Genomic DNA, 22936 nt, shown 5'->3' with positions numbered 1-22936 from the left:
ATGGTCGCCTTAACCCCACCACTGGTGGACTCTGTCTCAGGACTAAGCTGTGACCCTTGGAGTACATGTGCCTTGCTCTGGTGCTTTTTAGAGTACTGTATATGTATATTTGGTATCTTCTAAGTTCACGTCATGGCTAAAACTTGTTCATGACAATCTGCAGTAGACCTCTTTGTCTTATGCTCAAACTAACATGTCTCGGTGAAAGGGGGGAGAAGGCATTTAGATGTAAACCAGACTTCTTACTTCCCTTTCCGCGACACATTCATCAAATGTTAAAATTCCAGCTGACCACAGAGGACATGGCTGAGATATAGGAAGGGAAAGAGTTGAGCTTTGAAGGCAGGCTGTCATGAGATAAATATGCAGGCTGACTGTTCTAATCTTTTGAAAATGTAGCATGCTTGGTTGTATGGCTAATTCTCTGGCTCTAGGATTATTCAGCCACCAAGCTAAAGAAAAATATGCTGGTCAGGAGTTTTGTCTTCAGTTGCCGAATGCTTTTGTTCTGTGATTTGGATCTGTGATTAAGCCTGGGTTCACACATGTGCGGCTGTGGGTTTGTGCCTGGGGTTCAGTGCATTCCTGTACACTGGTTAAGGTGCGATTCAGTTCCGAATTTTAGCCTGAATTCGCACCTAAACCGGACCCAGAGACGCAACTAACCTTTTTTCAATCCGGACTGCGATCGCCCCAGACCTGTGTGAACCGGATCTTACGAGAGCTGGTCACACTTGCCCACATTCAATTCACATTTGTGAACCCAGCCTTTAGGTCTGCTTGCAATTTGTTTCTGTTATTGATGCTACCCCAGTATTCTTTCTGTGAATCTGTGGTAGTACGGGAGGCCTGTACCCTCTGCCTCCCATATCCTGAATTTGCACTTCCTTTATACTTCAGGAACCTGTTTGGATATCCACAAGTTTTTCTGTTTAACCTAAGGGTAGTGGCTATCCTACATGTACAGTGCCTTGAAAAAGTATTCATACCCCTTTAAATTTTCCAAATTTTTGTCATTTTGCAACCAAAAACATAAATTTTTTTTATTGGGATTTTATGTGATGGACCAACACAAAGTGGCACATAATTGTGAAGTAGAAGGAAAATGATAAATGGTTTTCAAAACGTTTCACAAATATGTGAAAAGTGTTTTGTATTTGTATTTAACCCCCCTGAGTCAATACTTTGTAGAACCATCTTTCACTGCAATTACAGCTGCAAGTCTTTTTGGGGATGTCTCTACCAGCTTTACACATCTAGAGTGACATTTTTGCCCATTCTTCTCTGCAAAATTTCTCAAGCTCTTTCAGATTGGATGAAGAGCATCTGTGAACAGCAATTTTCTAGTCTTGCCATAGAGTCTCAATTGGATTTAGGTCCGGACTTTGACTGGGCCATTCTAACACATGCATATGCTTTCATATAAACCATTCCATTGTAGCTCCATCCATCTTCCCATCAACTCTGACCAGCTTCCCTGTTCCTGCTAAAGAAAAGCATCCCCACAACATGATGCTTCCACCACCATGTTTCACAGTGGGGATGGTGTGTTCCGGGTAATGTAAAGTGTTCGTTTTCCGTCACACATAGCGTTTTGCTTTTAGGCCAAAAGATCAATTTTGGTATAATCTGACCAGAGCACCTTCTTCCACATGTTTGCTGTGTCCCCCACATCGCTTCTTGCAAACTGCAAACACGACTTCTTATGATTTTCTTTCAACAATGGCTTTCTTCTTGCCACTCTTCTATAAAGGCCAGATTTGTGGAATACACGACTAATAGTTGTCCTGTGGACAGATTCGCCCCCCTGAGCTGTGGATCTCTGCAGCTCCTCCAGAGTTACCATAGACCTCTTTGCTGCTTCTCTGATTAATGCTCTCATTGCCCGGCCTGTTAGTTTAGGTGGACGGCCATGTCTTGGTAGGTTTGCAGTTGTGCCATACTCCATTTTTGGATGATGGATTGAACAGTGCTCCATGAGATGTTCAAGGCTTGTGTTTTGTTTGTTTGTTTTTTCGTTTTTTTTATATAACCTAGCCCTGTCTGGTGTGTTCCTTGGCCTTCATGATGCTGTATGTTCACTAAGGTTCTCTAACAAACATCTGAGGGCTTCACAGAACAGCTGTATTTATACTGAGATTAAATTAGACATAGGTGGACTCCTATTTAATAATTAGATGACTTCTGTCAAATGGTTCCACTAGATTTTAGTTGGGGGCATCAGTTAGGGCCCTTTCACACGGGCGGATCAGTAATGATCCGCTACGTGTCCGCAAAAGCTCAGCGGGGATCCTCCGTAAAATCCCCGCTGAGCTGGCAGCTGACAGGGCGGTCCCCGCACACTGTGCAGGGACTGCCCTATCTTTCTTCCGCTCTCCCCTATGGGGGATCGGATGAACACGGACCATATGTCTGTGTTCATCCGATCCGGCAGACGGAAGAAAAATGGGATTTTCTTCCGTCCGCAAATGGTCATCCGCTGACACCCGTAATCACATAGGGACCAATGTATGTCGCGTTTTCATCCGCAACGGACAGATGAAAATGCGGACATACGGTCCGCACGTGTGAAAGGGCCCTAAAGAGAGCTGAATACAAATGCACGCCACACAAATATTTATTTGTAAAAAATGTTGAAAACCATTTATCATTTTTCTTCCACTTCACAATTCTATGCCGCGTTGTGTTGTTCTATGACCTAAAATCCCAATAAAATAAATGTTACGTTTTTGGTTGTAACATGCCAAAAATGTGGAAACTTTCAAGGGTAATGAATACTTTTTCAAGGCACTGTATAGCATATATGTATCTACTCTGAAGCTAAATATCCTATATTGCACTTTTTTTTATTTTTTATATATAATATACTTGTTTTAAACATTCCAATTTTTAAATCTGTTTTTACATTCCTTTTTCTTATGCATGGAATATAAATATGACTCATGGCTGTTGTGGGCTTTTTTTCTTAAATCAACATCCTGTTGTTTTTTTTATACCTGGTTCTAAGGGTTATTTATTTTTTTATTTTTTATATTTATATATATATATATATATATATATTTATATATATATATATATATATATATATATATATATATATATATATATATATATATATATATATATATATATATATATATATAGTGTGTGTGTGTGTACACACTGGCAGCTTTATGCTTTGCAATTAACGTCACTTTTGTGCTTTTAATTTCTTCTTTTGACTGTGGCTGTGAGTCGACTGACTCTAGAAAACAGTCCACCATCGGACATGTATGTCAATGACTTATCGTAACAACAGTTTTTACTGTCGCATATCGTCCCGCACCCCCCCAAGACAAGTATACCTACCGAGCTAAGTTTCATAGCCGTCCCCTCGCTTAATGATCAAAGCTTCCAGGTGTGGGGAGGAATGTGATTTCCCTCAGGTGACAGTTCTCGAACCTTAGCAGCCAGTCCTCCGATCCAAACACTGTGACATGATGTCATTCCCCCATCTAAACTTGGACACCAGATAACCACAAAGTTTAGGCAAGGATGCTGCACTGGGAAGGTAGTGTTGGAGCTTGGAAGGTAGGTATACATTTCTTGGGTTTGGGCTATATGCGAACACTATCCATTTGGTCTGAATGGACAAAATGACAGTGTTTTAGCAGCGAATCTGTAAATACACTGAGCTTCTGAAATGTCCTAGCAGCTAATCTACAAATCCTCACCTTTATTACAATTCTGAAAAGATGAACACAGGTAATGTGGAAATCACCCCGAAAAGTTACTTTTTTAGGTAACTTTTTTAAGTGAGTCCAGTAGCAATCACTGGCTGTGCGGAGAGAGCAGCAAATAGCTGCGGCTTCTGGCGACCTGCCATTATAAACTGCACCTAGCAGCAATCGCAAGATTCCTACCGCTGCAATTCGCATCAGGCTAAATCGCCAGTGTGAAACGTAGCCTTTTATCTCTCTCTATCTCTATCTCTATCTCTCTCATCCTGAATTGTATAATCAACTGTTGGAGCTTCTTAAGGCTGGGTTCACACTACTACACTACTTTCATCCTACTTTGCTCTGCTACATTGGTCCTACATTTATCCTACATTGGTCCTACATCCATCCTACTTTCATGAACAGGATACTACTTTGGTCCGACTTCAATGATATTCAATGGGCCTGAAGTAGGATCAATGTAGGACCAAAAGTAGTACAGGGAGCATTTTCAAAGTCGGACCGACTTGTGTAGGACGCTACAAGACGCTCTCATAGGGAAACATTGAAAACAGAGCAAAGTAGGATGAAAGTAGTGTAGTAGTGTGAACCCAGCCTTAAGCAGTGTTTGCTGCAGGGTGCTTGGCAGGCAGATCTGAGCCTCTGCCCCAGCGACTAAAAGCTTATACTGAGCTAAATTCTACATTTCTCACCTATCGTCCGGTAAGCAAACACTACAGCCTGGAGCGTAGATGCCATACATACAACATTTTGGGCTTGGTAAAGAAACTAAAAATTATACCAAGCTCTCTTTTGGTGTTCATGCTTATAAGGCCTTTATTGTTTTATTTGAATAAAACTTCTATGCATTATTTATTTTTTGTAAAGTCTTCTCAGAGCACTGAAAATGTAGAAAAATAACTATGTTTGTTTGCATGTATAAAGTATTACCCCAACCGTGCCTGTCTTTTATAAAACTCTAAAGATAATGCATCTTCCATGTTTATTGTATTGCTGTGTATTCTTTGTTTTGTTGTTCATTGCCAAAAGTATTACTGGGTCAGATCAAACAATGGATCTGATTTATTTTTTGTGCTTTTATAAATAATAAAATACAGATGACACCAAAGGGTTCAAGCCTGTTTTTGCAGAAATTTTATTATTTTTAAGAGAAGCCCAAATTCTATATTTGTGTCTGTATTTTGTCTACGTATATGAGAGTTCAGGAAAGGGTGTAACATTGAAATATATACAGTGAGAGGATGGCTGCGTGTATCCATTTCCTAAAAGGATATATTGTTTAATGATTTAGCTATAAAAAAAACTTTTTTTTTTTTTTTAAAGGTAAATACAGCTTAGTAGGAGAACAAATTGGTTGCATAATCAAGGCATGTTTGTATGCAAAATGAAATTAATTATATTGGTGTATGTTTTCTCCTGTCTGTTGGAGTCAGTAGTTTAAATGGCCAGTCAGAAAAATTGTCAGGACAATTGATCTCCCCCCCCCCTTTTTTTTTTTTTGGTGGTGTGGGTGTGTGTGTGTGTGTGTGTATATTTTGTATAAATATCTTTTGTGTTCTACAGTGGTGAGATCTGCACACCTGTAGACAGTCAGAGGAGGTAAGTAGGCACCTGCGGAGGATTATGATTCAGCTTGGTGTTGCAGAATTTTTCAATTTTTTTTTTTTTTTTTTTATTGAAACTATCCCAACAGTTCTGGTTAAAGTGAAGTTCTACCCAAAAATGAAACTTCCACTTTTTGGAATCCTCACCCCCCCCCCCCCCTCCAGTGTCACATTTGGCACCTTTCAGGGGGGAGCAGATACCTGTGTAATACAGGTATTTGCTCCCACTTCCTGGCATAGACCACCTCGGTGACCTACGTCATGTCCGGCGCCTACACTGTCCTCCCCCGCTGTCTTCTGGGAAACGCACAGGTCACAGAAGACAGCGGGGACCAGTGAGGACGCGCAGCGCGACTTGCTCATGTGTAGTAGGCACCCAGGAATTGAAGCCACAAGGCTTCACTTCCTGATTTCCTCAGAGGATGGTGGCGGGGGCAGCCAAGAGCCAAGCAATTGATGGACTTTGGCTACCGACATCGCGGGCGCCCTGGACAGGTAAGTGTCAATTTATTAAAAGTCAGAAGCTGCAGTATTTGTATCTGCTGGCTATAAATAAATATATATATATATATATATATATATATATATATATATATATATATATATATATATATATATATATAATTTAGCGGAACTCCGCTTTAAGCTACTACTGGAAAAGTGAAAAGATCTGCAGGGAAAGACTTTCTGGTTTACTATGTGATCTGATTTATTGGAATGTCCGTTTACTAAACACATATTTCCTTCCTGTACTGCTTCTTATTTCATTTCTTTAGTAAATCTCTGCATGTTTATTTTTATATAGAATATGTTGCATATGAATCTAATTGCCGTCTAGTGTTTTGGAACCAAGATCAATTAAAGTGCATTTTGTTAAATTTGAAGTAAAATGGAAAGAAACATTCTTTCAAGTTCTGATTAGTGAAAGCTTTAACATTTATCATCTTGAAATGCTGGAAGTCTAAAAATAGTGTAGGATAATTGGAGGGCCTCACAAGAGGGCTAAACACAAGAATAATGTCTCGGCTTTAAAGACAACTCAATCCAGAGTTGTTGTTGTTGTTTTTTGGACCCACCAGAAAGCTTTAAAGACCTAATGGGTGGGGGGTTTGGACCCTTCAAGTGCCATCTCTTTTTTGGTAATTAAGAAGGTTGAACATGGCCGGTTGCCCCAACAGCTCTGTAATTGGCCGAAGGCCCATTCTGCTCTTTAGAAAGATGATTTTTACTGTTTTACAGTGGACCCAGTTTTTGGCATGTTGCCGTTTTGGAGATCTCTTTTTGGTGGGAAATGTGTTTAATATCAAACCACAAAGTAGCAACTATCTACTGATATTTAAAGTATAACTAAAGGCAAAACTAGTTTTGGATAGAGTAGAGATGGATTAGACCCCTATTTGGTTTTTATTGCTGTCAGTGTCCCATTTAGGGACATTTACCGGTTTTGTCCTGTGTATCATTGAAAGTGAAAGTAATAGAAAATCACAAATTTTGGTTTGTCCCCAGAAAGTAATGGAGGGGAAATCTTCCAATGGGGACACTAGTTCTGGTTACCTGGGGGTCCCCAAGAGATTCCCTTATTTTTGCAGGGATTTTCTCATCTGTTTTGGATGAGAGACAGGAAGTGAAGGGAAATCTCTGAAATGGGACAAAGATGACGACAAAAATAAACCTTATATGGGGTCATAACCCTCCCTTAAAGTGAAACTTCCGCTCATCAGATTGCTCTCCCCCCCCCCCCCCCAGTGTCACAATTGGCACCTTTCGGGGGGAGGGGGGACAGGATACCTGTTTTTGACAGATATCCTTTCCCACTTCCGGGAGTCCGGCAGTGGCTGTGACGTCACTGCAGGGCTCCCTCCTCCCCTGGCCACCTGGGCTAATAGGAGAGAGGAGCGGGGCCTTGCACATGCGCAGTAGGGTTCCCTTACCCACAATGGCGGTGGCAGCACCTGACAGCTGATGGAAACATCAGCTGTGGTGGCGACAACAAGGGACTGCAGAACGTGTCAATTTATTAAAGGCCAGCAGCTGCAGTATGTGTAGCTGCTGGCTTTTAATTTTATTTTTTCAGGACCTCCGCTTTAAGGCCCGTACACACGATGCAAAAATTAATTGGATGGAAAAATTTGTACGACGATCTGTCTGCCAATTTTCGGATCGTTTAGAACGGTGCTTTCGACGGTCAGTTTTTTTCTTTTTTGTCAGACAAAAGCTGGATGTGCAGACTAAATTTATTGTCGGATGTGAACTCAACGTCCGATTTCATTTCATTAGTATGGTTTTCGTACGAAAAAAATCGTAAGAGCAAGACTACACATGCTCAGAAACAAAAGAATACATACAAAACTATTCAACACATCTTGTCACTTCTGACGTATTTTGTCGTACAAAATATTCGTATTGTGAGTAACCTTCACTTTTGACATGAAACTAGAATGAAACTAGAATGCCACAAAAAACGGACGTTCGGTCGTCCGAAAATCTAAGCGTGTGTACAAGGCTTTACTCTACCCAAAATTAAAAAATATATTTTTTTGCCTATAGTTTTACTTTAACCACTTGCCGACCAGTTTTGCTGCGGCAGTGCCTTATCACAAAAAATGGCCTGGTCATTGAGCAGCCAAATTTTCCGGGGCTGAACTGGTTAAAGTAGAAATATCTCTTATCTATCCATCTATCTATCTTGAATTGTGACTGCACTGTCTTCCCTGATGTAAAGCGCTGCTCAAACTGTTGGCTATATAAATCCTGTATAAAAAAAATTATATATATATAGTTCCCTTTTTTTCCTCCTCAAACCTATCCTGTGTTTAAAGAAAGAAATGTATGTACTTGTCTATTCCTAATCCTCTCTGGCTCCTCTGTGAGTGAGCCGCTACTGCAGGAGACAGGAGGTAACATGGAAAGCAGCTGGGCCATAGAAGCCTATGAATCTTGTTGAGTGCTCCTTTAGTGCTGCAGGATCTTTGGACTGGACTGCGGATCAAAAATGGATAAGTAGGTAATTTTTTTTTATTATCCTATACAGGTTAGTTAGGAAGAGGGGGGTAGGAAAAATGTTTGTTTTTTTTTTGTTTGATTTTTTTTTTTGTAGGTAATATCAGTAATAGCAATCCATACTATATGGATAAAAAAAGGCTGGTACTCCATCAAGATCAGATGTTTGCAGTGAAGGGTACTGGTCATACTACAGAATAGACATGTGCGATTCCGTTCACAACGAATGGATTTTCGTATGAATTTGTTAGTATCCATTCGAACATCCGAATGGCTGAAAGTACTAAAATACGAAAATTACGGAATTACGAATAAGCAAAATAACAAACAAGCAAAACTACGAACGTACGACTGGACAAACTTACTAAAGTACGAAACGGCAAAAGAACAAAAATTACATCTATAACGAACGATTTGCATTCCGTATTTTAAATCCTTTGTTCGTATGTTCGTATTTTCATTTGTGTGTTTTGTAAATCTGTCTGTTCGGAAATATGTGTACTCGAATCGTTCTTTCGAATGGGCAGTGTAGTTAGTGAGTGATGTATCTTACTTAATATATTAGCCAATCAGCTTATCTCTTTTGTGCTGAGTCACATTGGACAGTGTAAAGCCTCGTACACACGATCGGACTTCAAACAAACTTTTCCGTGGGTTTTTGTCCGAAGGGAGTTGGCTGGACTTTTGTTGCCGAAAAGTTTGTCCGTTTGCAGAGCAAACTTTTGTCCGAAAAAGTTTTTTCCGATGGAGCGTACACACGGTCTGATTTTTTTGGAAAACGCTAATTTTGAAGTTTGTTGGCAAAAAGTCAGACCGTGTGTACGGGGCTTAAGAGAAAGTCTATCTTAATATGGATTAGCCGCGTGTTGAAAATGAAACTAAAATACGAGATTGCGAATGACCGCGTCGCGATGTATTTACAAAAGTACAAAATTACGAATCCATTAAACGAAAATTATTATCTAACAAAATTACGAATTTGGAATCAACGAAAATCAATTAGACAGAATTTACGAATCATTCAGTATCAACGAAAATAAAACTGTTTCGAAAATACGAACGGGTTTGAATAGGAAAACTTGCGTCTTACGGAATTACGAATCTACAGAACGAGACGAAACAAAACGCATGTCTACTACAGAATACAATGACATTTTAGACTGTTGCGACCTTTGTTTCAACATTTTGGGGGAACCCTTTCTCTGTTCCAACATGACTATTTACAAAACCAGCTCCATAAAGACATGGTTTGACGAGTCTTCAAAGATTACACCAGAATCTCTCTCTGAACCTTTGGGATAAATTAGGACATGGAGTGTAGTACATCCGTTATCTATAGCAAAAAAAAAAAAGATTAGGGAAGTATTGGAACACCTGCCACTGGGGAGCGTCACTCGCTTTGTCTTGGTGACCATTGTCTAGGAAACAAATGGTCATAGGGGGAAAAAAAAAAGTTTTGGCTTATGTAATCCCCATAATGCATTTATACTTTATTTGGTATGATTTTCAGTGAGCTGCTGATGCATGTGCTTATCCCAAAAGCTCCTCGAAGTACCAATGTAAATCTGCATTTTAGAAGATACAGGTTCAGGACTGCTGTGTAGGTCGACGTCTTCTTATCACATAATTGTGCAACCTCCATCATTATTCATTCATTTTATATTTTATGATTTTTTTCAGTATTCTTATTCACCTATACACAATTTAGTGAGATCGATCATTCACCATTGTATTCACCGTGGGTCATCCAGGTGTTTATATATTTGTTTTCATTTTTAATTTATCTCATTTGTTTCACTATTTTGAGCTTTACACTAATTGTTTATATGTATATATTTTTGTATCTTAGTGCAGACTTTTGGGAAAATCGGTGAACTAATCACACAAGCAGGAAATTACATTTCTAAAGGCGTTCTATATACCAACTGTCTACAGAATGCCTCCCGGTTGCCATATTGAATTTTATATAATATTACAGCACTGCAGATTGAAATGGAAAGGTGATTTTAATAACATTTGATTACAACATGGCTTATGTAGCAATTGTTTATAGTATTATTTTTTTTTAATGGCTAATATTTTCCCATTTTTTTTTTTCTCAAAATGTCCACCCTTCACTCTCCTCCCCTGATCTAAGGACTTACATTTGGGGTGGCTGAGATTTCCCTCTGACATCAGCTGGGCGGTCAAGTCAAAACACGCATGCACGCAGACACGCATGCACGCAGACACGCACGCACACACCCCTTATTACAGAGGGGCTGGCAGGAATTCAGATCATTAACGTTACTGCTGCACGAGATAGTGATGGGAGGGGCGGGGAGGCACGTAAACTGGGCACAGTTGCAGATGACGGAGGCACGTAAACTGACCATGGTATTATGGCTTATTATTATACAGGATTTATATAGCGCCAACAGTTTACGCAGCACTTTACAACATCAGGGAAGACATTATAGTTACAATACAATTTAATACAGGAAGGATCAGAGGGCCCTGCTCGTTAGAGCTTACAATCTATGGATCAGCAGCCATGAATACCATGGTCAGTTTACATAGGGGGACACAGGAATAGGCAGGTATTTTTTACTTCCAATATTTTTTTATTGAAAATGAACAATGTTGCCTCAGACATAGGTAACAAAGATAAAAAGAACAATCGAGCTCTGTCAGATTATATTATTCATACAAAGAGTCATAAGCCTAAAACCTATAGACAACAAAAAAAAAAGAGACTCAACATAAAATGCAGTTAGCGGGAAAGCCCGTTAATATATCCATATGACATAAGGATAACCAAGGAAAAAAACAACACAATGTTCCCTTTAAATCGCATCCCTCCCCTCTTCCGCTGTGAAATCATTCACTGAGTGGTAATAAAAATAAAAAAAACAAAAAAGAAAATACGAATAAAGCTAATGAGCCATATTCTCGACTCCCTAGGGTCCAACTAGTGGTTGTCCCAGGAAGATAGGCAGGTATTTTAAAACATACAAATGACACCGCACAAGCACTATGTGGTTTAACATGCTTTAACCACTAGAGGCCCGTGCTATAACCGAATGACAGCCAAAGCGCAGACCTGAAAATCCAGGAGGCCGTCAATAGATGTCGTCCCCTTTGCACGGTCCTGGCCCCTTACCATGTGACAATGACAGCAGATCACATGATGTAAACAAAGGATCGGTAATCGTGTTTTTTTTCTCCTCAAGCTGACAGTGTGAGGAGAAAAAAAGCCGATCACTGGCTTGTGTACAAGGGACATCGGTCACAAAGAGGAAGAGGCAATTCTGCCTCATCTGTGCCCACCTGTTAGTGCCACCTGCCAGTGCACGTATAAATGCCCACGAGTGCCACCCATCAATGCCCACAAGTGCCACTTATCCATGCCCACCAGTAGTGCCAATCAGTGCCACCTAGTAATGCTCAGTGCCCATCAATGCAGCCTAATCGGTGTCCATCAATGCAGCCCATCAGTGCAGCCTCATCAGCGTACATCAATGAAGGAGAAAAAATACCTGTTTCCAAAATTTTATAACAAAATATAAAAAAAAAAGTTTTTTTTTTTTTTTTTAAATCAGACTTTACATTTTTTTTTAACAAAAAAAAAACAAAAACGCAGAGGTGATCAAATACCACCAAAATAAAGCTCTATTTGGGTACAGCGTTGTATGACCGCGCAGTTGTCATTCAAAATGCGACAGCGCTGAAAGCTGAAAATTGGTCTGGGCAGGAGGGGGGTTTAAGTGCCCAGTAAGCAAGTGGTAAACACTCCTCCTCCCTTCTTCCTTCTTTCCCTCAAGGTTTTTTTATTAGGAACTTCCTTTTTCAAGTGTATGTACAGTATGTGTGTGGAAAAAAATGTAATCTTCAAATGTGTTTGTGTGTGTATATAATATATATATATATATATATATATATATATATATATATATATATATATATATATATATATTTTTTTATGTTCCTCTGAAGCATAGAAACAATATAAGGGAGGGACAAAAATGAGGAAGTGTTCCAGTTCTGCTGCAATGCACACGTGCTGACAGGAGTAAAGAGCAGAGTGGCGACTTCAACAGTGTGCTGCTGGTCCTTCACCATCCAGTTCGCAGACAGGGGACGTGTTCTTGATCAATCTGTACTGCAAAGGAGAGCTATGCTGTCTGGCAGGAGTGCCTGGATCCCAAAACTTGCTGCTTCAGTTTTATCAGTTAAGTACATAAGACAATTTATATATAACAAAATATTTCAACAATTTAGTTACCTACTTGGAGTTAAGTATACAGGTGTAAGTTTGCTTGAAAAATAAATGCCCAGAGATGTTTGATTTTGAAATGACCACTTTGATGTGCAATCCATGCAATGACTACAGCAGTCTGTGACCGGAGCATTCATGAAGTTGCCATATATTGCAGCTTTTCTCTGTTCCCTTGATGTCATTTATTTTGTATAAAATGTATAAGACATCTAGGCTTCTATGCTGTATATAAATGGATTACTTGTGGAAGAAAACTTAAGAAACCTTTTGTGATCCTAAATACTTGTGTTCTGAAAGCAAATTACACTAAATAATATATTAAGTGGCAAAGCTTTAGAATTTTTGAATTCAAGTAGTATTTTTATTTTTTGTTCCTGTTAGTCAACGCATTTAACTTCTGCCTCGCATTTTCTCTTAGGCTTCAACCAAAGCAGAGACCTTTGCGGAAGAAAAATGTGCTCCTTTCTCCTTATATGGTAACCAGCTGAAAGGCAACTCAGACGGCGAAGATTAATATGTGAAGCATAGACCAACAGCAGCTTGGAGTAATATTGGTGAGTTTATCCTGGGCTTTGTATAAATGCACATGTTCATTATGGAAACAAAGCACTCCATGAAAAATAGGCTGGCTGAAAGGTTAAACTATCTGCGTAAACAAAATCACTAAATTATCATATATTCGCTAGAACAAGTAATTGTTTTTTTAAATGTTATTAAAGCACCACTCCTAGCCATACAGTGCACCCCCCACCCTCTAAAGACATTGCAAGTACAGATTAGGAATGAATGGGGTGTCTCAGCCAATGGGCAGGGATTTTCTTGAGTCCCTTGGCCAGGGGAGGGGGGTCTTTGCCACCTGAACGGCTGTCTAAGTGGACGTAGGCTGCTAGGCACCTAAGGCCTATACTGGGGGCATCTGGCTGCTAGGCTGTCTGAGGGGCTATCCAGAAGCAAGAAGCAACGGAGGGTTGGGAATGTGGGCCGGAGAACCTGTCATGGTCTGAGGTAGAGGGGAAATTGTCGCCACTAAGGGACCATCCACCTTGCAACTGGGGACTCCTGTGAGTAGCTGAAGCAAGTACCAGAGAAGTCTTATCAGCCGGGGATGGTGAAGAAGTGGGAAACTTCAGCAAGTGGCAAGCCACTGACCCAGCCAGTGGAGGTGACACTTGCAGAGCATTATTGTGTGCCAAGCCAGGGACCAAGCAGGCCAGCAGGGTGACGCTTGAGGAGTAACTATGAGTGCAAAGCTAGGGACCCAGCAGGGATGCGGGGGTGACGCTTGAGGAAGATACTGAGTGAGAAGATTGGAAGAGCTCGGGGGATCCAGTGGCAAGTGGATCAGGAAGTCTAGTGAAAGACTGGGAGCTCATCAGTGTGAAGTTCTACAATAGGAGATTGTAGAAGAAGTGAAGGAGTTCATTGTAACCTTTTGTTAGAAACTGTTACAAGATTGTTGCCATAGACAGCAGTCCTATTGCCATAGACAGCAGATGTGGTGTCTAGCTGGATGCCTATAGAAGTCTCAAAGGCTGCCAGTTAACATTGCATCTACGTAAGGGTGTCCTGGCCCCAACCCTCTCTCCCACAGTTCTGTTCAAGAGACAGTAAATCTCTTTGCATTCGAGAAGTGTCTGGCGCCCATCAATCTACCTTGAATTACACCCACCATGCCTGTCCAAGCTGTCCTTAAAGAGGAAGTAATCCCTGATGGGTTTTACTTCCTCTTTGTTTCCCTGCAAAGTTAAAGCATAATGGGCTACTATGCATCACATAGTAGCCCATTATGTGTCTCTTAACCTGAAACCGAAGCCTGGATGTCACCGATGTCCCCTGTTCAACGAAGCGTCCATCTTCCTTTCCGGGCATCGCGGCTCCGGCACTGTGATTACCCGTAGCAGCCATGACATCACTCCCACGCATGCGTGCGGGAGCCGCCAGTCACGGCACGCTCTCCTTTAGAAACGGCACGATCGCCGTTTCTAACGTGCGCCTGCGCCGGTTTCTACGGCGCAGGTGACGTAGACATCAGCGCTCGTATCTTTTGTAAATATCTCCTAAACCTTGGAGGTTTAGTATATATTTCAGGCAACTACAGGTAAGCCTTAATCTAGGCTTACCTGTAGGTAAAAGTGGTTGTAAAGTGTGTTTACAACCAATTTAACTCTGGATGTCAACCATAGGCCTGGGACTTTGCTACACTTGTTTTGTCTAGGGGCCCTGGTGCCCAACCAGTGGCCCTTTTGTTTACAGTGAGGCCCTCAGACCCAAGAAGTCATCAGTGGGAGCTTTGATTTGTAATGGGGCTGTAATAGCAGAGATCTCATGGAGTTTCAGGTAACATGTCTCCTACAGCAGGACTCCAATCTCCAAACCCCACCTGTAGCACAGTCTGATCATTTAGTAAGGCCCCGTACACACGGCCGAGGAACTCGACGTGCTTGGCACGTCGAGTTCCTCGTCGAGTTTTGGGATGAAGCCGCCGAGGAGCTCGGCGGGCCGCCTTCTCCCATAGAACAACGAGAAAATAGAGAACATGTTCTCTATTTTCTCGTCGAGCTCCTCGGCGGCTCCATCAAGCCAAAACTGTAGAGACGACAGAGTTTCTCGGCAGAATCCGGGTTTTGACCGAGTTTCTCGGTGAATTCTGCCGAGAAACTCTGTCGTGTGTACGGGGCCTGAGTCTTCAGTGTTTGACAGCCTTTTAGTGGCATGATATAAATCAAATATTATACACTGGTGTCCCATGAGTTATTTGGTCATGGAAGTGGTTCAGACTGGTCTATACAAGTTATATTGTGGTATGGCGGTACCCTATAAAGTGAAAAAAGATGGTAGTAATGCGCTAATACCAACATTTGCTGCTGTTAATATACAGTGTGCAACATGTGCCAATGATGCCAAATGTACACCCAAATATAGGAAGTATCAATCAAAAACAATGTGGAGCAAATATAATATCAAACCATTGTGTAAACAAAAAAACCCTATAAAGTGTGACAAAATACACAAATAGAATGGTCAGAATGGTAAGTAAACTTTATTACAAGGGTCCTTTTAAAGTTTCTGCGCTTTTTTTTTTTTTTTTTTTAAACTCAAATATAAAAAAAGTGTGGATATTTTTTTGAAGACCCCTCGTTCTATTAAATGAGAGATATGTACATTTATGTATCTTTAATGGTTAGCCTATTAATACATGGTGGCAGCAAAAATATAGGTGGCATTGTGCCTCCATATAGATTACTGGATATGGCTGCTGTGTGTTGAAAAATATCACTTCCCACAATACTGCAGCTAAAGTAGAAAGTCTTTTTAAAGTGCTATTCAGAAGTTGGAACAATCCCTGGTTCACACCAGTGCAGCTTTGGAATCGCACTACTCCAGTGCAATTTCAAAGCCGCCTTTCAGTGCGATTTCATTTCTGCTTAAGACTTAAAGGGGTTGTAAACACTCGCCATTTTCACCTAAATACATTCTATGCATTTAGGTGAGAAACCTCCTGTGCTGCAGCAGCGCCCCCGAGTCCCCTTATACTTACCTGAGCCCCGTAATTCCCACGACAGGAACGAGCCCACCAGTTCCAGCCTTTGTCTCGTGTCCTGATTGGATAGATTGATAGCAGCGCAGCCATTGTCTGTCAATCAAATCCAATGACATGGGCGCTGGGGGGGTGGAGCCGAGTCCTGCTGTCTATGTCTATGGCTGTCCTGTCGGCGGGACACTTGAGAAAAGGAGGAGCCAGGAGCGCTGCAGAGGGACCCCAGAAGAGGAGGATTAGGGCCACTCTGTGCAAAACCAACTGCTTGTGTGTTTTATTTTTTAAACAACCCTTTACAACCACAGAAGTCAATGCAAGTCGCAATGAAATCACAGGAAAGTAGCACAGGAACCTTTTTCAAAGTTGTTTTGATTTAAGAGCCCTTTCACACTGGCACCGCTCCGCGTTAGCGGTAAAGCGCTGCTAGTTTTAGCCGTGCGCTTCGGCGCCCATTCATTTCAATGGGGAGGAGCGGTGTAAACAGCGTTCCTAAACTGATCCAAAGATGCTGCTAAGATTTTTTTTTTTTTAACGTCCTGCAAGCGCACCTCCCCAGTGTGAAAGCACTCGGGCTTTCACACTAGGGCTGCAGGGGAGGCGTTTTTCAGACGTTAGTTTTAGCCCTTTAGCACCTAAAAAAACGCCCCACTGTGAAAGGGGTAAGTCGCAATGATTTGAACGGTTCCATGTTTTGTCGGGTTTTCTTTCTTCACTCCGCTCTCTCTTGTGGTGAGAGTTTGAAATGTGTGCTTTGGTGTTGGCATGTTGTTTTGTACCCCGTCTTCATTAGTTGTACTCTGCCAGAAGCAAAATATTTCTCTTATGTGATGGCATTTAGTTGTGTGCACATAATGAAAAGGTTAATAAGCGCACAGGCCGGAGTTAAAGAAAAAGAGCATTTTCCCAGGAGTTGATCAGACCTTTTTCACGCCCCACTTACTCTATGATCGCCGTCTGCGCTCTGTTCCAGAGGGGTGGCTGGTTTGGCTGCCTACACTAACCACCCACTATGACGAGCTCAGGCTAACGTCTGCATTAGCCACCAGCATTCAGTCTGAGCCACTGATGTTCCTCACCCCTGCAGCTATCCGGTTCCCCTCTTCTCTGTCGGTTCCTATCCATCCTCTCGCTCCACTGAACCCTTGTTACCATAGCCTGGTATGTAATTACAGAGTAAAAAAATTCCAACGGCAAATGACTTTGGATCTCCCAGCATGGAAGGTGGATTCCCCAGATTGTACGAAAAGTACAGCAGGTGCCAGAGGGTTTCGTTGTATGTGAATCGACCCCTGATCCCCACATGTATCATAGCAATTTTTTTAATCGCTCAGGGTAGGGCTTTTCTTAAAGTTTACAGTATGACTTTGTAATGAATAATCTCTTATAAAAAAATCTTTACAGAAATCAATCGATTATTTTATTGTGAGAATCAGTCTAATGCATTTGTATTCAATTCAGCAAATACATGTTGCCACCACTCTGGAAATGTAGAGTCTACCCCCAAATGTATATGGAATCAGTCCCCATCTTCTTTACGACTGAATTACCTGGCTTTAGGTATTGCGAGAGTGAGATTTTAGGTCACAAAACATAATGACCTCCTGCTGTCTTTAGGAATGACTCTAATGCCTCGTACACACGATCGGTTTTCCCGGTGGTCAAAAGTCCGCCGGCAAAACCGAGAACCTGCTCGGTTGCTTTTCCCGTGTACACACGGCTGGTTTTCCCGACAGGAAAACTGCCATGATGGCTTTGGTCGGGAAAACCGTCCGTGGGTATGCTCCACTGCAGTGTTTCCCATAGCAAAACTGCAGAGCAAAAAAAAACGCAGAGAATCGCGGCAGGAAAAAGAGAACAAGTTCTCATTTTTTTTGCTCAGTTTTCCTGTCGGGAAAACTGCTATGGAGCATACATACGGCCGGTTTTCCCGACCAAAAGCAAACATGGCAGTTTTCTTGTCGGGAAAACGGATCGTGTGTACGAGGCATAAGGGTTAATATTATCCCAATTAGTAACCAAATGTATGTAATTTTAAAGCGGAGCTCCACCCTAAAGTGGAACTTTTGCTCGTCGGATCCCTCCCCCCCTTTCGGTGTCACATTTGACACCTTCTGGGAGTCCTCACTGCTGGGATTCTGCGGGTAGTGCGTCACTTTCTCGCCCCCGCCCGTTGTGTTCTGGGAAACACTCGGCTCCCAGAACACAACGGGGACCAATGAGGAAGGCGCTGCGCTGCACATGCGCCATAGGGAATCGGGCAGTGAAGCCGGAGCGCTTCATTTCCTGATTCCCTCACCGTGGATGGCAGTGGGGCAGCAGAGTGACCAGCGATCGCTCGTCCTCTGCTGCCGACGTCACTTGACTCCAGGACAGGTAAGTGTCCTAATATTAAATGTCAGCAGCTGCAGTATTTGTAGCTGCTGGCTTTTAATATATTTGTTTTCGGCGGAGATCGGCGGTAGTAAACAGCTGTTTGTTTGTTTTTTTTGAAAGCCTGCAAGACAGTGCTATAATGTGCTACTGAGCCTTGCATACTGTGAAATTTGTCTTAGAACGAAGCCCTCCAGCAGCAAGCTTTCACTGCTGAAGGCGCTTCCATCTTCACCGTGGACTCCGGCTGTGAGAGTGGCCAGAGCTGCGATGACGTCACTCGGGCAGGGGACTCTTATACGGCATACAGCTGCATCAAAAGCAAATCTCTCCTAAACGGTACACGTTTAGGAGATATTTACTGTACCTATAGGTATGTCTTACTATATGCTTTCCTATAGGCAATTCTTGCATGTGCGTTTTCAAAACTACACTATATTGCAAAACTATTGGAGTTTAGGTGTTTCCAGTAAGGAATATTGTCAATGCTACACCATACAAAAATATCTTAGAAAATGGTGCACTTTTAACTTTGTGGCAACAATTTGGAAAAGGCCTTTTATGTTCTAGAATGACATTTCTGATGCTTGGGTGCAGGAGGTGATGTCCCAGAGTAATAAGCTGTCGTTCCCTTCTTCCTCACCTCCAATATCCTGGTGTCTCCACAGCACCTGGACGATCTCCATTGTATGTTTTCTGGTCTCTTGGAAGAAGGGGTCATCACTGTTCCCAAGCCCAACAAAGACAATCTCCTTATTATGGACCTCAAAGCGTTAAATGCTTGTATTTGTGTCCACAAGTTCTAGATGTAATCAGTCAGGTCAGCTATTGCCCATCTACATCAAGAAGACTTTCTGGCCTAAATGGACATAAAGGTTACTTATTTTACATGTACACATCTTTCTAGTGCTTCCTGTACTTTGTGGTGGGGAACCTGCACTACCAGTTTGTGGCCCTTCCATTCAGCCTGTCCTGCACCTCTGGTGTACACCAAGGTGCTGGATAAGTGTTGGCTCTCTTACGCTCTTGAGATAATTTTGGGCCACCTGGATGACCTCCGGGCAAAGGCCTCTGGAGGACAATGTGCCCTTGACTGTCCAGTTATTGGTGGTTTGGATGGATCCTGACTCTGACCTATCTCTTGCAATATCTAGAATTGTTCCACAACACTCTCTAGGCCAAGGTATTCCTTCCTCAGGAAAAACTCCAGCCTCGGGTTTGAGCGCTGCAGTCTAGGAGGAGCTGTCTGAGTCTGATGGTGGGCAATGTGACATTCTGTCATCGTGAGTCAAGTCGGTACCGTCAGTGGACAAAAAGCTTCACTTGTTGCCAAGGACCAGACTGGCCCTGACCTGGTGGCTTAAATCTGGTGCACACATCAGACATTCCACCCTGTGCTTTGGAAGATCCCAACAACAGATGCTGGTAGGAGGCACTGTGTTGTTGGAGGGAACTTGGTTGTCATCAGAATCTCCTCTCTCGATAAACATCTGGACAGTTAGGTGATTTGTCTGTCTCTGCAGAATTTGATGGACCTAGTACCAGATCATTCACTCCAGATTCAGAGAATGCGATGGCAGTGGTGTACATCAGTCATCAGGGAGAGACGAGAAGTCTTACTGCGGAAAAAAGAATAGCGCAATTTCTGTTCTGGACAAAACGCGTTCCAGCCTTGTTTGCCATGTACATCCCGTGGGTGAACAATTGTCAGGCAGACTTACTCATCCAGGACCTGTAGTGGATCTGGAAGAGTTTTCTCGGACACAGGTCCTAAAACACAGTTGGGGCCACCAAATGCAGATGCAGGAGAGGGGATGTAATTGGAAAATGACTAGTCACATTGTCTAGCAAGTTTAGGGGCACCAGGCGAGTTCACCCCCCCCTCCCCCCTGAAAGGTGTCAAATGTGACACCGGAGGGGGGGAGGGTTCCGGTGAGCGGAAGTTCCACTTTAGGGTGGAGCTCCGCTTTAAGCACACCTTTTAATCTCTTGATCGCCCTAGATGTTAACCCCTTTCCAGCCAGTGTCAATAGTACAGTGACTGTTTTATAGATATGTATCATTTGCCTGACGAAGAGGTCCTGTGCGACCTCGAAACGTTGCTGTTTTGAACGTTTCTATGCATTAAAGAATTTCTGGACGTTTTTCTAAATGATCCTCGGTGTGCTGGCGAATATGTTTGCATGATCCCTATAAAACTGGCGCCCCCCTGTGGTAAAATGATAGACTTTAAATAAAGCATGCTGCTCACTTAGTGCTGTGTTTCCCTGCTTTGGCCTTACGAACCACAAATAGAACATGCTTTCCTGTTTTAGAAAGTCACACATGAAAACGCTTGTAATTTGGTAAATGTCACACCTTCTAATTGTAATGACAGAGCATTTTTTCCAAAGTCCAGTCAGGAAAACGCTAATGTGGAGGATAGGCAATCTTGGTGGCAATAAAACCCTCAATAGAAAGGTTGTGTATTCAGCCTTTGCTAATCTCCCAACATATTTTTGCACATTTTTTTTTTGTTTCTAAGAATTTGTCACCTAAAAGTGATATTTCAGTTTCAGGTGACAGCATGCTGAATAATCTGCACATGTTTCTTCTTGGAAGCCATGGCAAGACTTTGCTAGAGCAGTTTTCCCTCTTTTCCCCTTTCCAGTGTAAAGTTGCACAATCCATGTTTGGCTTTGGAAGCAGGTCAAAGCTGCAAGTCCTACTGAGATCAACCTACAATTGTATGACTGAATGTTTGTGGACACCTTATCACACCTACAGTATATAAGCTTCTTGGACATCCCATTCCAAAGCCATGGACATTAATATGGAGTAGACACCCCCCTTCCTTTGTGATTATTGCATATGGAAAGGCTTTACACTAGATTTTAGAGTGTCTGAGGGAATTTTAGGCCTATCCTGGCTCGCAGTTGGTGTTCGAGTTCATGTTAAAAGGATAAGTTCACCTTTTCAGAAAAAATTAGCAATGCACATTTCTTTTTTGCAGGTAAAAAAAACTTGCATTTCTTTATTTATTTATTTTTTTGTTGCAGGAGCCTAAAGCATCGCACCAGAAATTGGCAGATCACCGATACCATGCAGGTCTCTTGCAGACCTGTTTGTGTATCTGCTTCTTCGTACCTCGTACGGACAAGCTAATGCATGCTGACAGGAAGAATGAATGAACTACCACAGCGCCATGGTAGTTTATTGAAAACCATAGGCGGACAGCCACAAAGGCTGCCAGACCTTATCATTTTCAATTCACAGTGAATATTGGTGTAGCATTTTATGAAAGGGGAGCTTATCCTTTTAAGTAGGGTTGGGGTCATGGCTCTGTACAGGCAATGTGAAATCCTCTGCATGAAATTTTATCAAACCAAATCTTTATAAATGATATTGGGTCTGGGTTTAAAAGTAACATTTCTGTCTTTGCAGATGAAACTAAGCTATGCAGTGGAATAACGTCTTTACAGGATGTCTCCAATTTACAAGCCAACCTCAATGCTCTGTCTGATTGGGTGACTAAGTGGCAGATGAGGTTTAATGTTGATAAATGTAAAGTTATGCACTTGGGGGGCTAAGAATATGCATGTATCATACATACTAGAGGGAGTACAACTGGGGGATCAATAGTGGATAAGGATCTGGGGGTTTTGGTAGATCATAAGCTCAATAATAACATGCAATGCCAAGCTGCGGTTTCCAAAGCGAGCAAAGTAATTTCTTGTATTAAGAGAGGTATGGACTCTGAACAGAAAAGAGCCTTCCCAAAACTGCTTCCACAAGGATGGAAGCACACGATTGTGTAGAATGGCTTTGGATGCTGTAGCATCAACACTACCCAGAAACACCTGAGCTGTGGAGGGGTGTTCACATTCTTTTGGTCATATAGGTGTAATGGTCAGGTATCCAAATACTTTGATTTTATGCGTATAGTTTTATATGTTTAGCACTATTTTGAATTTTCCCCATGCTGGAAGTACAGTATATGAGTCTGTATCCTCCCTTTTTCATACTGCATTGTCAATGACCATGTGGGTCCCTACTAACAACCGGGAGGCAATCAGTGGTTCCTAATCTTGTACTAACTATATAAGCTATGACATATTGATCATATACACATTGAGTTGGCAGTGTGTCCTTGTTTGTTAATGTGATTGTCGATACAATACAGTATTAAAGTTTTAAAATGATATATTTTCAATTGAAGCATGTACCAAATAAGACATCTATGCCATAAAAGTATGTAGAAATTATTTAGATATGGAAATTTAGTCATAGGTTTATAGTCCAATTAACCAATGCATCATGCATGTCTCAGTATCACTGCCTAATTTGGGCTAGGCATCTTGGCTTCAATAGGTTTAAAGTGTATCGAACCCCAACCCCAAAAATGTTATATATTGCAGCTTACCAGTCCTTGTTGTGATGGCTCCAGTCTTTCTTTTTTCAAGCTTCT

The 22936-nt window shown here is 41.8% G+C and overlaps 1 long non-coding RNA gene across 1 annotated transcript in view; it reads left to right on the top strand.

Moving 5' to 3' along the window:
• The first annotated feature begins 10119 nt into the window (after positions 1-10119).
• Positions 10120-22936, top strand: part of LOC120919197 — a 32244-nt gene continuing 19427 nt past the window's right edge. Inside the window, exons 1-3 of the long non-coding RNA XR_005744530.1 lie at positions 10120-10323; positions 12299-12533; positions 13000-13135. This is a non-coding gene — a long non-coding RNA (uncharacterized LOC120919197). The remainder of the gene's footprint in view (positions 10324-12298; positions 12534-12999; positions 13136-22936) is intronic.

This window comes from Rana temporaria, chromosome 12, assembly GCF_905171775.1.
Source record: "Rana temporaria chromosome 12, aRanTem1.1, whole genome shotgun sequence".
NCBI classification, from domain to species: domain Eukaryota; kingdom Metazoa; phylum Chordata; class Amphibia; order Anura; family Ranidae; genus Rana; species Rana temporaria.
Note: the sequence above shows the minus strand (reverse complement) of the source record. Positions and strands in the feature narration are given on the sequence as shown.